This window comes from Onychomys torridus, chromosome 23 (genome assembly GCF_903995425.1).
Source record: "Onychomys torridus chromosome 23, mOncTor1.1, whole genome shotgun sequence".
NCBI lineage: Eukaryota > Metazoa > Chordata > Mammalia > Rodentia > Cricetidae > Onychomys > Onychomys torridus.
The window spans coordinates 12,477,662-12,491,144 of NC_050465.1; the positions used below are offsets into that span (position 1 = coordinate 12,477,662).

Consider the following 13,483-nt stretch of genomic DNA (forward strand, 5'->3'; position numbering starts at 1 on the left):
TTCTGGTTTTATACAATAGAAGTTTTCTAGCAGATGCCTCTCTGTTTTAATGTATTAAAATCTTGCAAAGCCCTTTGAGTGACAAAAAACAAACAAACAAAACAGAAAAACCAAAAAAAAAAAAAAAACCCAAAAAACAAAAAACTTTTGAGCATATAAGAAAATATAATCACAGTCTACCAGCAAATGCATTAAAGGCTATACTGAACATTCTTAAAATGGATTTTCATTACAATGTGAAAAACTATGCATTTATTCTAAGAATACAACATTGTATATAAATTTTATTAAATTCTTCCTGAAAATATATATGCTGCCATGTGGTGGTGGCGCACGTCTTTAATCCCAGAACTTGGGAGGTAGAGGCAGGCGGATCTCTGTGAGTTTGAGGCCAGCCTGGGCTACAAAGTGAGTTCCAGGACAGGCTCCAAAGCTACACAGAAAGACCCTCTCTCGAAAAAAACAATATATATAAATTTAAAATTTATAGCCTTAGTTTTATTTGGCATGGCTTTCTGTGTATACTTTGAGTCATGTCAGTAAATTAAAAATAACAATGGCCACAAAGGAACCATACTCCACAAGAAAATATGTATCTGGGCCTAGAGAACACATTGTAGATGTACACTGGCAAGCAAAGAACAATGCCTTTGTGATGGGAGGAGCATTCCTAACCACTTTCTTTCCTGATGGCTAATGGCCAAGAGTCTCACCTGTACCAATGTAAGGTCATAACCCTCTACTCCTTTCCTCTTCTGCCCTCCCCACAGCTTCTCAATAAATGAAATGGCTCATGTGTTATGTGAGAGACAAGGGGCTGAAAGATCTCCTGCTGTGACACAGGAATTTGCCTTTGGGATTATTTTATTTCCTTCATCTCTGAGACAAAGGAAACAAACTCTCTTTTCCTTAACAAACACCAAAATCTTTGAACCTTGACTTATTTAGACAAAGAAGAATTAAAATAGTAATACAACAATAAACAGGTTGATTAATTTTCCATCTTATAGTTACTCTATCACATTTGAAAAGGAAAAGACTTGTAATGTTTAACGGTAAGCTAATGCCAGATTCTATGTCTGATGTCATATGTATCGCCCCCAAGTTCCTCAGTTTATATTTAATGACTGATTAAGTACTAATGTAATTTTTCAGTTCATGGCATAAAGTTTCTATTCATAAACATTGTTGAAAAATAATTTGCATAAATTGAGTAAAAAACATGCAAGGTGTAAAATAATAAAGCCTATTTTTTATTTGCTGTACATGATAAATACGGGGAAAATGACTGGATTTTTATCAACTTTAAGGTTGTAATGAAATGTTTTATAGGCAGTTACTTTCCTCTTATTAACTCCATGTTCATCAAATAGTAAAAGAGCTAGTTCTCTGTATTTTAGAAACAAATGCTAGAGTACAGCTGAAAACATCGAAGCAGGTTTTCAATGGGAACTTTACAGCACCCTGGCTTCCTGTGACACCCCCTGAAGTGCTTTCTCCAGGAGATTTCACCTTGTGAAGTTTCTCATGTGAAATCCTGAACTGACACCAATCCTTTCCTAAGACCTCTGTAGGTATTGTCTCCTAATGTTGTTCATATTTAATCAGATTAATGTCATATAGAATCTTTCTATTTCACTAAACGACAACATTGAGACAAGGAAGAAAAAATAAAAAAAAAATATAGGAAATTGAAAGTAAACATCAAACGCATGGAATAAGTGAACTTTTTGTTCTAAGGATTACAACAGGGCAGGCTTGTGTAAAAACGGACATGCCTGTAAATATAAGTAAAATTGAAAAGCTGTAAAGAATTGAGGTCTATCTACTTGTAAGTTTCATACAATTCTTGAAACCTGTCTAAGCAAACAAACTCACACTGTGCTTCAGTTTCCTTGAGTTCCAGGAACAAAAGACCATCAACTAACATAAGTTTACTCTGTTGAGAGTTAGGGTGGCTGAAAGTAAAATGCAAGGTGTTGACATGGCTCCACTGACATCTTCCAGAGAGAATCCTTCCTTTGCTCTCCCTAGCTTCGGGTGGTTGTCTGTAAGTCTAGGTGTTTATTGCTTGGTTTGAAACATCTCACCAGTTTCTGCCTCCCTCTTCCCATGATGATTCTGAAGGTTAGGTGTTTAGATTCCCTTTAGATGAAACACTGTCCATCCCACTCCAATGTTAGTTCTCTTTGCTTGAAAGCATATGCCAAGTCGTTGAATTAGGATTCATCCTAATGCAATATCACTTGATTGCATCTTCAAGGATTCTAAATAAGGTGACATCTGCAGCTACTAGTGGTTAGGAAATAAACATAGCTTGTAAGGAGATGTTCTGTACCCTACAGTTGGGCAAACAATCTCAGAACTCTTTACAATAACATGCATTCCAGTTAGCAGAGCAGAAACAAGTTGGGAAGTGTTTTCACAAATAATCTATTATGGTCTCAAATGTGTCCTGGTTTGTTGGCTCACACTTGTAATCCTATCCTTCAGGAAGCTGAGATAATAGCATAGTAAATTTGAAGTTAACATGAGCTGCAGAGTGAAAGCTTGTCCACACACCCGCCCCCCCCCCCAAATTCATTGACAGTCCTCTAAAACAGAATGTCGTACATATTTTCAACAAGCTAACATCCAAGTTCCAACTGAAAGCAAAATATTTGGTTTCAGTGGTGTTTAAGATGAAGTGACTGGATATTCATTCATTCATTTGAGCATTATATCAAAAACAATATGAGCAAAGTGGTAAAGAATGCATGACTTGCCAGATGGTGGTGGCACACGCCTGTAATCCCAGCACTCAGGAGGCAGAGGCAGGTGGATCTTTGGGAGTTCGAGGCCAGCCTGGTCTACAGAGTGAGATCCAGGAAAGGCACAAAGCTACACAGAGAAACCCTGTCTCAAAAAGCCAAAAAAAAAAAAAAAAAAAAAAAGGAAAAAAAAAGCATGACTTCCACCAAAAATTTATAATCTAGAAAGAGCTAGGCAGTTATAACCTACTGTGCGTTCTAATCAGATTAACTTTGAAAATGTATACTTGTAAAATTTCATCCCAATACACAGAGATTCTTGATCATATCTTGTTGTTATTGCTCTTTTCTCTGAGGGTCTTGCTACCCATCTCCCAAATAAATATACAGAGTCTCATTCTTACTTGTGAATTCCTGGCCTTAGCTTGGCTTGTTTCTAGCCAGCTATTCTTCAATTATTCCATCTAACTTTTGCCTCTGAGCTTTTGTCTTTCTCTATAATATATAATTTTTTTAAATTTCAAATATTATTTTTATATGGATATTTGTGTTTCAATTTTGCATACCAGCCATGGGTTACCCTGTCCTCCCCGCTTCCACCCCCAACCCTGTCTTCCGCCCAAGCCCTCCCCACATTCCCATCTCCTCCAGGGCAAAGACTCCCCTGGGGATTCATTTAAACCTGGTGGATTCAGTACAAGCAGGTCCAATCCCCTCCTTCCAGCCTGAGCAAAGTGTCCCCACATAAGCCCAAGGTTCAAAAAAGCTGGCTCATGCACTAAGGACAGGTCCCGGTCCCACAGCCTGGGTGTCTCCCAAACTGTTCAAGCTATTCAATTGTCTCACTTATCCAGAGGGCCTGATCCAGCTGGGGGCTCCACAGCCTTTGGTTCATAATTCATGTGCTTCCATTCGTTTGGCTATTTGTCCCTGTGCTTTTTCCAATCTTGGGCTCAATAATTCAAGCTCTTACATTCTCTCCTCTTTCTCGACAATTGGACTCCTGGAGCTCCACCTGGGGCCTGGCTGAGGATCTCTGCATCCACTTCCATCAGTTATTGGATGAGAGTTCCAGCACAACACTTAGGGTGTTTGGCCATCTGATCACCAGACTAGGCCAGATCAGGCTTTCTCTCTACCATTGCCAGCAGTCTACAGAGGATGTATCATTGTGGATTTCTGAGGTCCTCTCCAGCACTCTGCCTATTCCTGTTGTCATGTGGTCTTCATTTATCATGGTCTGTTATTCCTTGTTCTCCCTTTCTGTTCTTGATCCAGCTGGGATCTCCTGTTCCCCTAAGTTCTCTTTCTCTGGAAACTTGACCTACATTACTCCCACTGTTGTCCAGGTTGTTCATGTAGATCTCATCCATTTCTCTGTCATTGGGTGATCCTTGTGTCTTTCCTAGGGAACTATTTTCTAGGTAGCTTCCCTGGAGTTGTGAGTAGTAGTCTAGTCATCTTTGTTTTACATCTAGTATCCTCCTATGAGTGAGTACATTCATGCTTGTCCTGAGTCTGGGTTACCTCACACAGGACGATTTTTTCTAGATCCATCCATTTGCCTGCAAACCTCATGATATTATTGTTTTTCTCTGCTGAGTAGTACTCCATTGTGTATATGTGCCATATTTTCTTTATCCATTCTTCAGTTGAAGGGCATCTAGGTTGTTTCCAGGTTCTGGCTATTACAAACAATGCTGATATGAACATAGCTGAGCAAATGTCCTTGTGGTATGATTGAGCATTCCTTGGGTATATGCCCAAGAGTGCTACAGCTGGGTCTTGGGGGAGATGGATTGCCAGTTTTCTAAGGAATCCCACTTTTCTTGTCATATAGGTCCTTCACTTGCTTAGTTAGAGTAATCCCAAGGTATTTTATATCATTTGTGGCTATTGTAAAGGTGATGTATCTCTGATTTCCTTCTAAGCCTGTTTGTCTATTGTATATAGGAGGGCTACTGATTTTTTTTTTTGAGTTGATCTTGCTATGTTGCTGAAGGTGTTTATAAGCTGTATCAGTTCCTTGGCTGAATTTTTGGGGTCACTCATGTATACTATCATGTCATCTGCAAATAGGGAAAGCTTGACTTCTTTCTTTCCAATTTGTATCCCCTTAATCTCCTTTTGTTGTCTTATTGATCTGGCTAGAACTTCAAGTACTATATTGAATAAGTATGGGGAGAGGGGAAAGACTTGCCTTGATCTTGATTTTAGTGGAACCACTTTGAGTTTCTCTCCATTTAATTTGATGTTGGCTGTTGGCTTGCTGTAGATTGCCTTTATTATGTTTAGGTATGTTCCCTGTATTCCTGATTGCTCCAAGACCTTTATCATGAAGGGGTGTTGGATTTTGTCAAATGCCTTTTCTGCCTCTAGTGAGATGATCATGTGGTTTTTTTCTTTGAGTTTGTTTATATAGTGTATTACATTGATGGACTTTCGTATGTTGAACCACCTTTGCATCCCTGGGATGAAGCCTACTTGATCATGGTGGATAATTGTTTTGATGTGTTCCTGGAGTCTGTTTGCCAGTATTTTATTGAGTATTTTTGCATCAATGTTCATGCGGGAGATCGGTCTGTCGTTCTCTTTCTTTGTTGCAGCTTTGTTCGGTTTAGGAATCAGGGTAATTGTAGCCTCATATAAGGAGTTTGGTAATATTCCTTCTGCTTCTATTGTGTGGAACAATTTAAAGAGTATTGGTATTAAGTCTTCTTTGAAGATCTGGTAGCATTCTGCAGTGAAACCATCTGGTCCTGGGCTTTTTTTGGTTGGGAGACTTTTAATGACTGGTTCTATTTCCTTATGGGTTATTGGACTATTTAAATGGTTTATCTGGTCTTGATTTAACTTAGGTATGTGGTACCTATCCAGAAAATTATCAATTTCTTTTAGATTTTCCAGTTTTGTGGAGTAGAGGTTTTTGAAGTATGACCTGATAGTTCTCTGGATTTTCTCATTGTCTGTTGTTATGTCCCCCTTTCATTTCTGATTTTGTTAATTTGGATATTCTCTCTCTGTTGTTTGGTTAGTTTGGATAAGCGCTTGTCTATCTTGTTGATCTTCTCAAAGAACCAACTCTTTGTTTCATTAATCCTTTGTATTGCTCTCTTTATTTCTATTTTATTGATTTCAGCTCTCAATTTGGTAATTTCCTGGCATCTCTTCCTCCTGGGAGACTTTGCTTCTTCCTGTTCAAAGGCTTTCAGGTGTGCTGTCAAGTCACTAGCGTGAGATTTCTCCAACTTCTTTATGTGGGCATTTAGTACTATGAATTTCCCTCTTAGCGCTGCTTTCATAGTATCCCATAAGTTTGTGTATGTGGTGTATTCATTTTCATTGATCTCTAGGAAGTCTTTAATTTCTTTCTTTATTTCTTCCTTAACCCATTGGTGATTCAGTTGAGCATTATTCAGTTTCCATGAAATTGTAGGATTTCTGTAGTTTTTTCTGTTCTTGAAATCTAACTTTAAGCCATGGTGGTCTGATAGAACACAGGAGGTTATTCCAATTGTTTTGTATCTGTTGAGATTTGCTTTGTGGCCAAGTATGTGGTCAATTTTAGAGAAAGTTCCATGTTGTGCTGAGAAGAAGGTATATTCTTTTTTGTTCAGGTGGAATGTTCTGTAGACATCGATTAAGTCCATTTGAGCCATAATATCAGTTAAGACCATTATGTCTCTGTTAAGTTTCAATTTGGCCGATCTGTCCATAGGTGAAAGTGGGTGTTGAAGTCTCCCACTATTAATGTGTGGGGTTTTATATGTGATTTAAGCTTTAGTAATGTTTCTTTTACATATGTGGGTGCCCTTGTGTTTGGGGCATAAATGTTCAGAATTGAGACTTCATCTTGGTGGATCTTTCCTGTGATGAGTATGTAATGTCCTTCATCATCTCTTTTGATTGATTTTAGTTTGAAGTCTATTTTGCTGGATATTAAGTTGGCTACACCAGTTTGCTTCTTAAGACCATTTGATTGGAAAGTGTTTACTCAGCCTTTTATTCTTAGGAGGTGTCTGTCTTTGAATTTGAGGTGTGTTTCTTGTATGCAGCAGAAAGATGGATCCTGTTTTCGTATCCATTCTGTTAATCCGTGTCTTTTTATAGGTGAATTAAGTCCATTGATTTTAAGGGATATTAATGACCAGTGATTGTTCGTTCCTGTTGTTATTTTTATTTTTTTTGGTGGTACTGTGTGTGTACTTCTGTTCTTTGGGGTTTACAGCTGTGGTGTTATCTATTGCCTGTGTTTTCCTGGATGTATCTGCCTTCCTTAGGTTGGAATTTTCCTTCTAGTGCTTTCTGTCGGGCTGGGTTTGTGGATAAATATTGTTTAAATCTGGTTTTGTCTTGGAAGGTCTTGTTCACTCCATCTATGATGATTGAAAGTTTTGCTGGGTATATTAGTCTAGGCTGGTACCCATGGTCTCTTAGTGTCTGCATTCTATCTGTTCAGGTCCTTCTGGCTTTCAAAGTCTCCATTGAGAAATTGGGTGTTATTATGATGGGTTTGCCTTTATAAGTCACTTGACCTTTTTCTTTTGCTGCCCTTAATATTCTTTGTTTATTCTGTACGTTTAGTTGTTTAATTAATATGTGGCGAGGAGACTTTTTTTGGTGGTCTAGTCTGTTTGGTGTTCTATAGGCTTCTTGTATCTTCATAGGCATTTCCTTCTTTTAGTTGGAAAGTTTTCTTCTATGATCTTGTTAAATATATTTTCTTTCTTTTCTTTTTCTTTTTTTTTTCTTTTTGGTTTTTCAAGACAGGGTTTTTCTGTGTAGCTTTGTGCCTTTCCTGGAACTCACTTGGTAGTCCAGGCTGGCCTTGAACTCACAGATATCTGCCTGGCTCTGTCTCCTGAGTGTTGGGATTAAAGGCGTTGGCTAACCACCCAGCTAAATATATTTTCTGCGCCTTTGAGTTGGTATTCTTCTCCTTCTTCTATCCCTATTATTCGGAGGTTTGGTCTTTTCATGGTGTCCCAAATTTCTTGGACATTTTGGGTCATGACTTTGTTTGTTTTAGTGTTTTCTTTGACTGATGAATCTACTTCTTCTAACGTATCTTCAACACCAGAGATCCTCTCTTCCATCTCTTGCATTCTGTTGGTTATACTTGCATCTGAAGTTCCTGTTTGTTTACTCAGATTTTCTATTTCTAGCATTCCTTCTGCTAGTGTCTTCTTAATTTTTTCTATTTCCCTCTTTAGGCCTTGGACTGTTTCCCTTGCTTTTTCATTATTTTCTTTCAGGGACTTAGTGTTTTCTTCTGCTTTAATTGTCCTTTCCTCTAGTTTTTTTATTGTATTCTTCCCATTTTTTTGTTTGTCTGTTCCTCCACTTTATTTTTTTTTCTTCTATGTAAGGCTCTTCATGATGTTACTTATAAGGTTGTTTTCTTCTTCTTCTTCCATTCCATGATGTTCAGGTCTAGCTGTTGGAGAAGGGCTAGGTTCTGGTGATGCTGTATTGCTCTTTATTTTGTTGTATGTACTTCTGCCTTGGCATCTGCCCATCCCTTTGTGGGTTCGTTCTTGGTCTTATCAGTGTACTTGGTCGAGACAGAGCTGACAGATTTAGGGAGCCTCTCTCTGGTCCAGATGGAAGCTCTGGGCTGGATGGGAGCTCTGGTCTAGATGAGAGTGCTGGCTGGATAGGAGCTGGGGGGCTGGACTCTGAGTCTCAGGAAGCCCCTGGGGTCTCCTTATCTTGTCCAGATGGTAGCTCCTCTTGTCCAGATGGGAGTTCCAGCACAGGATGGAAGTCTTGTCCAGATGGGAGTTCTGGGGTGGATGGGAGCTGGGGGCTGGTCTCTGAGTCTCAGGAAGTGGCTGGGGTCTTGGGCAAATGGGTGTGGGGGCAGGGTTTGGAGACTGCAGGGTCTGCCTGCAGTCTTGGAAAAGGGGAGCCTTCCCACGGGGCCTGCCAATTGGGTGGAAACTTGGGCCATTTTGGGCAGGTCCTCCCAGGATGGTGCCCAGGGGTGGGACCCAGGGGCAGTTGCCTCTCTATCCTTTTTTTACTTCTTACTCTATGGCTTGCTGTGTGACTGGGTGGCTGGCCCCTGGTGTCCTCTCTCCTTTTTTTTTTTTTTTTTTTTTATTTGGTTTTTTGAGACAGGGTTTCCTCTGTGTAGCTTTTGGAGCCTGTCCTGGAGTAGCTTTGTAGACCAGGCTGGCTTCAAACTCACAGAGGTCCACCTGCCTCTGCTTCCCGAGTGCTGGGATTTCAGGCGTGCACCACCACTGCCCAGCGACTCTCCTCCTTTTCTCATTCCCATTGTTCTTTTTCTTCTGCTATTTATTCTCTGCCCACCAGGTTCACCTATTTCTCTCTCCTGCTTATCTATTGGCTGTTGAGGTTTTATTAGACCAATCAGGTATTTTAGACAGGCAAAGTAACACAGCTTCACAGAGTTAATCAAATGCAACACGAAGGAATGTAACACATCTTTGCATCATTAAACAAATATTCCCCAACATAAGCAAATGTAACACATCTACCAAGTCCCTTATCTACTCTAGCTTTCCCTTAAGTTTCCCTACTGCATCCTCTTTGAAAGAGCACAGTGTCCTCCTTATATGTTTCATGGAGTTTTCTCTCACAGGGGGTACAATAGTGAGTTGGAAAGAGAAAAAGCCCAGGAAGCAGTGAGAGACTTCATGGAGACAGGATAACCCCACTCTTTCTTTCTTTCTTTCTTTCTTTCTTTCTTTTTCTTTTCTTTTCTTTTTTTTTTCTTTTTCTTTTTTGTTTTTTTGAGACAGGGTTTTTCTGTGTAGCTTTGCGCCTTTCCTGGATCTCCCTCTGTAGCCCAGGCTGGCCTCAAACTCACAGAGGTACGCCTGCCTCTGCCTCCTGAGTGCTGGGATTACAGGCGAGTGCCACCACTGCCCGGCCCATTCTTTCTGTCACATAGAAGAAGTATGTTTTCTTTGCTACAGCTGGTTTTCTTCTAGTGTTATAGATGTCCTCTGCTTCATGTGCGATGTGGCTGTATTAATGGGGCTTTTCTCTGAGGGGACTCTTAGTAGTCCTTGACCACGCCCTCACTTACAACAATAATGCCATCAGTCACCACTTATTCCACCCTCTTTCCCTAGATTTCAGTTCTTTGGCCAACCTCTATCTTTTGTCTGTTTGTATGCAGCCACAGTTTAGACATTTAGCTTTGATATCTCCAATGCATGGTTAATCTAGTACCAATTGGCTTCTTCTCAGTTCTTCTGAAATAATTATTTTATCAGAAAACTAAGTAAGTCCACTCTGTTCTTAGATTACTTACTTCCCCTTACATCTCAGTGATATGACAATTTTGTCTATTCCCATGAAATTTGTGTGTCATTTTACCTTGGTTAATTATATTATATTGTCTCCAGTCCTTACTTTCTTCTCTTCTTAATTTTGCTCTTTCAGTTTTACATGTTCCCTAGATCCACTAATTAACAATAGTCTATTTTCTCTTGTTGATCAAATATTTCTTTTTCTTCCAAGGAAAAAGCACTCATTAATGACTGCCTAACTATGGCTCCAATTGAAGTTTCTCTTCAATTTCAGGTTTGTATTTTCAAATGGATGGCTTTTTTTTGAGCTGAGGATCGAACCCAGGGCCTTGCGCTTGCTAGGCAAGTGCTCTACCACTGAGCTAAATCCCCAACCCATAGGTGGCTTATTGATACAGCAAACTTAACATGTACAAAATTGAATGTAGCTACTCCCACCTCTGTTCTTCCTGTATTTTACATTCTAATTTCTCATAGCACTCTGTGTATCAGAGCACATAAGCCAGCTCCATAAGGACCTAGCCTGATGCTTCCTATCTCTGCCTTTTCATCTCTCACTCCCACATTCTGTCACTTTTGTTTGCTTATTCTTGTTTTCTTTTTCAAGATCCCATGATGCTGGGGATCAGGATCAAACCCAGAGCCTTTTTAATGCAAAATAAGTGCTCTACCATTCAGCTACATCCCCAGGCTCTCATATACTCTTCACACTACTATGGCTACTACAGTCTTGCCTATTACATCACTGAGCCCTTCCTGAAGTAATTCAACTTTATTCATAATTCTTGTCTCTTTTCATCTGCCTATGGGCCTTAAGGCAAGCTGACTCCAACTACAAATTTATGGTCAAGACCTTATTGACCATCTGACTATAACAACTGTATTTTACTTAGCATTGACTTATTTAGGAGTTCAAATAAGTCAAAATGGCTGTTCAGAACATTCCACTATTACTTTTCCAGATATGGGTATTTATCAAGATTTATCCAAACAGACTGAGATAACTCTGTCATTTTTAACTCTTTTCTGGATTAAGATGTTATTTTCTTATACTTCATGAAATCAATGATATTATCACCTCAGCAGCTACAAATGTTGTTTCATTTCCTTAAGCTTCTTTATAATTGTGTCATCTACATAACACTTATCACAGCTGTTACAGAATTTCAGGTCCTATATTTACAATAGTAATATATCTTTTATTGACAAGAATACCATAAAGGATACTTAAAATATTATATTATTATCTACATATTTATATTTTTATATATTCTACACTTTGGCACTTTTATCAAAAATTTATCTTTAAACTTAAAATCGTATTTCAGTTTCATACACCTTTGTAATATAGATGCCCTTGCAATAACACAGCATATGTGTTTATTTTCTATCTTCATTGCTCATCTTAGAATCTAATGAAAACATATGTTTCTATAAACTTTTTTAACATGTCTACTTTGGAAATAAATCAGTTTTGTATGATATATGTCCCTGAGATTGAGATGATAGTGTTAACAGAATATACACTTTAAGCTTAGAGAATACAAATAATTGGTTTCCAGAACACTTCTGCCACATGATACCCTCACCAGCAACCTACGAGCTCCTGTCCTGATAATCCTCTACAAGAGATTTACCAGAAGTTTAAAAATTTTCTGGTCATTCACACTGTTTTTATTTATTTATTTATTTATTTTTTACCAGAGCTGAGGACTAAACCCAGGGCTTTGCGCTTGCTAGGCAAGCGCTCTACCACTGAGCTAAATCCACAGCCCCATATTTTTTATTTTTTAATTTATTTAATTTTTTTTTTTTGGTTTGTTGAGACATGGTTTTTCTGTAGCTTTGGAGCCTATCCTGGACTAGCTCTGGAGACCAGGCTGGCCTAGAACCCACAGAGATCCACCTGCCTCTGCCTCCCAAGTGCTGGGATTACAGGCTTAGGCCACCACTGTCCAGCTTTCAGCTGGTTTTTATGTCAGCTTGACACAAGCTACAATCTTCTGAGAAGAGGGAATGTCAACTGAGTAAATGCCTCCATACGATTTGGCTGTAGGCAAGCCTGTTGGAGATTTTTCTTAATAAGTGGTTGAGGCATGGTGGGCCCAGTCCACTGTTGATGGTATCACATTTGAGCTTGTGGTCCTAGGTTCTATAGCAGTGATGCTCAACCTTCCTAATGCTGTGACCCGTTAATACAGTTCTTCATGTTGTGGTGACCCCAAGTATATAATTATTTTCGTTGCTACTTCATAACTGTAATTTTGCTACTGTTAAGAATCATAATGTAAATTTCTGTGTTTTCTGATGGTCTTAGGCGACCCCTGTGAAAGGGTCACTTGACCTGCACAGGTTGGGAACCTGTTCTATACGAAAGAAAGCTTAACAAGCCACAAAGAACAAACTGGTCAGCACCACCCTTCCATGGCCTTTGCATCAGCTCCTGACACCAGCTTCCTGTCCTGTGCAGTTCCTGTCCTGACTACCTTCAATGATATGGAAGAATAAGAAAAATAAATCCTTTCTTCCCCAACTTGCTTTTGGTCATGGTGTTTCATCACAGAAATAATGACCCTAACTAAAACTGAAGTCTGATTGAATCTTAACAGTATCGTTGAATTTATGTGACTTCACTCCTTTTAATTAAGTGGACAACATTTCATATTGCTTTTTTGTTTTGTTTTGTTTTGTTTTGTTTTTCAAGACAGGGTTTCTCTGTGTAGCTTTGCGCCTCTCCTAGAACTCACTTGGTAGCCCAGGCTGGCCTAGAATTCACAGAAATCCACCTGGCTCTGCCTCCCGAGTGCTGGGATTAAAGGCATGCGCCACCACTGCCTGGCTCATTCAGTATTGCTTTATACTCAGGCAAAGAGTACCTTTGTCTTCAGGTTGTGCTTTACAAGGTTACCCCACACTGTGGTTCCACCCAGCTCCAACCTCCTCAATGAACAAGGAATCCATGAAGAAAAGGAGTGTGCTAACAACTCCAGAAATTTGATATTTCTAATAAATCAGCCTTGAGATCCCATTTCCTTAACCCATAGTGGCTGTTTCCTCTTACTTCAGTCCATCAGTTGAAGAAAACCACATGGCAACCATGTGCACACATTCATGTCCATGTGGCCAAGGAACAAATATTTGCTGGAAGGCAGTGTCTGTACTATAGCTTTGTTCAGGAGGCTTGGTGTGCCCCCCCCACCACGCCTGCAAAAAAGACCCTAAACAATAAGAAAAAGTCTAATAAAAATGGGCTATAAAATTGAACATAGAAATTTCAAAAGGAATACAAATGACTAATACATATTTTTGAGATGACCCATGTACTTAACCATCAGAGAAACACAAATGCAAACTACTTTGAGATTCCATTTCACCTGGCTATTATTAAGAAAACAAAGACAGCAAATTCTATTGAGGATGTGAGGAAAGAGAAACACTAATCACTGT

The 13,483-nt window shown here is 39.2% G+C and overlaps 1 long non-coding RNA gene across 1 annotated transcript; it reads left to right on the forward strand.

The window, feature by feature from the left end:
* The first annotated feature begins 1,409 nt into the window (after positions 1-1,409).
* Positions 1,410-12,529, forward strand: LOC118573423. The gene is made up of 3 exons (XR_004943612.1): positions 1,410-1,570; positions 10,248-10,310; positions 12,354-12,529. It is a non-coding gene; the product is annotated as an uncharacterized LOC118573423 (long non-coding RNA).
* The last annotated feature ends 954 nt before the right edge of the window (positions 12,530-13,483 follow it).